The following is a 3531-nucleotide window of genomic DNA, read 5'->3' as shown; positions in this document are numbered from 1 at the left end:
GACACCACCGAGCTGTCAACATTTGGCACCACTGAGCTGAATGTCTTTATGGAGCATTTCCATCCAGTGCTTGAGACATGTGAGAACTTTGATTCTGTGGAAGCAGCTCGGAGAAAGTGGCTTGACCTCAAGATTATTGTTGCCTGCCACTACAGGCACCTTGATTCCCAGGTGCTATGGCAGCAGCTGATTCAGGGTGCCATTGGAAGGGAAGGCCAGTTCCAGCACATGCAGGTGGTAGCAGAGCTCAGCCTCATTCTTCCCATGAGCTCCTCTGTTGTGAGCGTGGCTTCACTTGCATGAAGAGTATCAAGACAGGCTGGAGGTCCTGCCTGTCAAATGAAATGCTCAACTGCCTACTGCAAATATCTGTTCATGGTCCTTCTGCACAGCAGTATGACTCTGTGAGTCCAATCGACCCACCCAGTATAACCGGGTGGGTCAGTTGGACTTGTTAGCCTTGCTTGGTAGCCAATCTAAAAGGACAACTCTGATTTCAAACCCAGATAGACGAAGCTCGTTAGCCTGTTGGGCAGTTCATCTAGGAGAAGGCAAACTGATTTAAAACCTCCACTGCCTTGCGGGTGTACTTATCTATGGGAAAAGCTTCGGGAAGAAATCCTGAGGAAAAATCTGCATCCGTCTCCATTGCCAGTTGTCTCGCTAGTCTTGCCACTGGGGTTGATGATGTGCAACTCTTCTTCACTTTAATCATTGCGCAAGGGAGGGGAGCCATGTTCCCCAAGCCACTCGCTTGGGGAAGATGGTGAAGGCGGCCTCCTCTTTAGCAATGAAGCAGGCTATGTTGAAGAGTTTCACCATCCTCTCTTTTATTGCCGCATCCGTTCTGTCAAAAGCTGACACTAGTGCTGCTCTTTCTGGGTGATCACTCGCTTGTAGAGCATCTTCAGCTGATTTGTGTGCAGTCGTGGCTGCATGCTCTTTAATGCTTCTCACTCTTACTTTCTCTGCAGTTACACTGTGGAACAGGCTGTTCCCCATTGCCTGAGCTGGACAGCTCCTACATGTTTTGCAGTACATCAGTTGTGCAGCTTCATCATATTCAATGAATGAATGGCAATTTTTCCATTCCGGCAGAGATTTTCTTTTCCGTTTTGCTTCATAGCCAGAGCTGCTTTGTTTCTATAGAGAAGTAGAATATAACTGATTTGGTCAACAAGCTCATTCATTCATTACTTAATGAAAAACATCACAGTAAAAAATACAGGGGAAACATATGCACATAGTGTGTGTGTGTGTGTGTGTGTGTGTGTGTGTGTGTGTGTGTGTGTGTGTGTGTGTATATATATATATACACATATATATATGGGCTCATCATGGTCTCTCTCTTCTCCTGATATCTACACACATCTAATGTGGTGAATTAAGGACTTTATTTCAACAGAACCAGAGTTAGGTATTGCTGCAACGGTGGGCAGACTAACCTAGATGGTGTTGAGTTTTATCTTGTTTTTCTGTGGAGTTTGAATTAAGTGTGTTTTAGTGCAATATATAACTAGTGTTAAGGCAAATGAAGTCTGGAGGCTTTGCAGAGCGGTTGTTTCTATGTTTAAAATGATGTTATTAATTCACAGAAATGTCTATCTCTGAGGGATTCTTTCATAATGTTATCCGATATAATAATATGAGACTGTGGCAAAAACAAGCACTTCAAGTGGATGTACCTTAACGGTGCGCGTTTGCCCGCTGGAATTACACGCAACCCATTTCGTGGCTGCACAAATTCATCCACAAACTGTTGTCTGCATTAGTCACTAGACACAAAACGTGGGAAAATATGTGTTACAGTTTAAAAGATACAGAAATTGATTTCATTTTAAGCTGCAGTTCAATGTTAAATGCCACGTTACTCCGAACAGATATTCTCAGTCCTGCTTTGTTTTAGCTGTAATGTAGCTATACACTCTATTAGCTTTGTTAGCGGTTAGCCTCGTTAGCTGTTAACACTGTGGAGCCATTGAGGGGCGGTTAGCTCTGTCAAACACCGCAGGACTGTGTTTGCCACCGGCTACAAACAGCTAGCAGCAAAGCTCCCTGCAGCCTATTTCAACAGAGATTAACGTTAGCCATCCTCGCCAGTAATGAGTTTACAGCGTAAATTGGGATTTTGACGTAACCTAGTGTAACCGCTTATTTTGTTGCCCGGTGCGGGATTCGATACGGGGTGTACTGCACCACAAGGCGACATCACTAACCGCCCAGCTAAAGGGTCAGACCCGTTAGCTAGGGGCTAACGTCTCTTATTAGTAGTTTACAGTCGTCACCCTCCCCGGAAGCGCGCCCTCGCGCTTTGTTATTCCCGCGCTCCGAAGAGACTTCTGAGGATCTGCACACTTCCGGATCCCACCGCTGGCACCAATGTAACCGAGGGTTTGTAGATGTCGCCTATACTGTATGAAACTATAAAATAACAAATACGGAGGCTCCACTTTCACGCGAGGACCACTTTATTTGGATTCTTCCCCCAACAGAACTCCACAGCAACAACACTGCGCACAGCACTTCCGCTCTCTCTTCAGCCTTCAAAATAAGAGCTCAAGGCATATACTGTGGCAACAGCTTATAACAGGAACTTAAAGTCACTAACAGGCTAAGTCCAGAAAAATAGGTTACACTAGCAACTTCACCTCGATCATAAGTACATAAAAAATACAGTATAAAAACGACGTTACATCCATACATTTACATTACTCCTTACCTCAAGAACCGGGGTTCTCAGGCGTACTGGCGGTCGTTAGAAGTGATGCAGCAGTGCCCTCTTGCGTTAACCACTGCAACATGCCGAGGCCCTGCCAACAAGCTGACTGACTGGGGGGAAAGACGGACCGGTGCCGCGGGAACATTTCAGAATCTTCATCGGTCTCGTGCTGAGTAGCAAGCCAGTGATAGTGAGTGACCATAGTGACAGCATGAACAGACTGGTTAAATCAGCGCAAGGTTTAGTTTAATTTGCTAAGCAATAGCTACTCAAACATACACACTGTAAAAAGTCCCTTTCGTTCCGGAGGCGTTCTGGGGAAGATCTCTGATCGTCCCGAACACATTTTCTATCGTCCCCAGGACGGCGAGACGCCGCTAGTCTCGAGCCCTGAGTTCTGCACATCGCCCTTATTCTTGAAAATCGGTACCACTTCTCCACTCCTCAGGTATCCTCTCACTTTCCAAGATTGTGTTAAACAATCTAGTTAAAAACTCCGCTGCCATCTCTCCTAAACATCTCCATGCCTCCACAGGTACGTCATCAGTACCAACTGCCTTTCCACTCTTCATCCTTTTCATAGCTGCCCTCACTGCCTCTTTGCTAATCCACTGCATTTACGGATTCACTATCCCCACATCATCCAACCTTCTCTCTCTCTCTCTCTCTCTCTCTCTCTCTCATTTTCTTTGTTCATCAGCCCATCAAAGTACTTCCACCTTCTTAGCACACTCTTCTCGCTTGTCAGCACATTTCCATCTGTAACCGGTTATTTTCTTGCCCGGTGCGGGATTCGATACGAGTGTACTGCA

This window comes from Lampris incognitus, chromosome 7 (genome assembly GCF_029633865.1).
Source record: "Lampris incognitus isolate fLamInc1 chromosome 7, fLamInc1.hap2, whole genome shotgun sequence".
In the NCBI taxonomy this organism is placed as follows: Eukaryota; Metazoa; Chordata; class Actinopteri; order Lampriformes; family Lampridae; genus Lampris; species Lampris incognitus.
The sequence above is the reverse complement of the archived record's forward strand: the minus strand, read 5'-3'. Positions refer to the sequence as shown.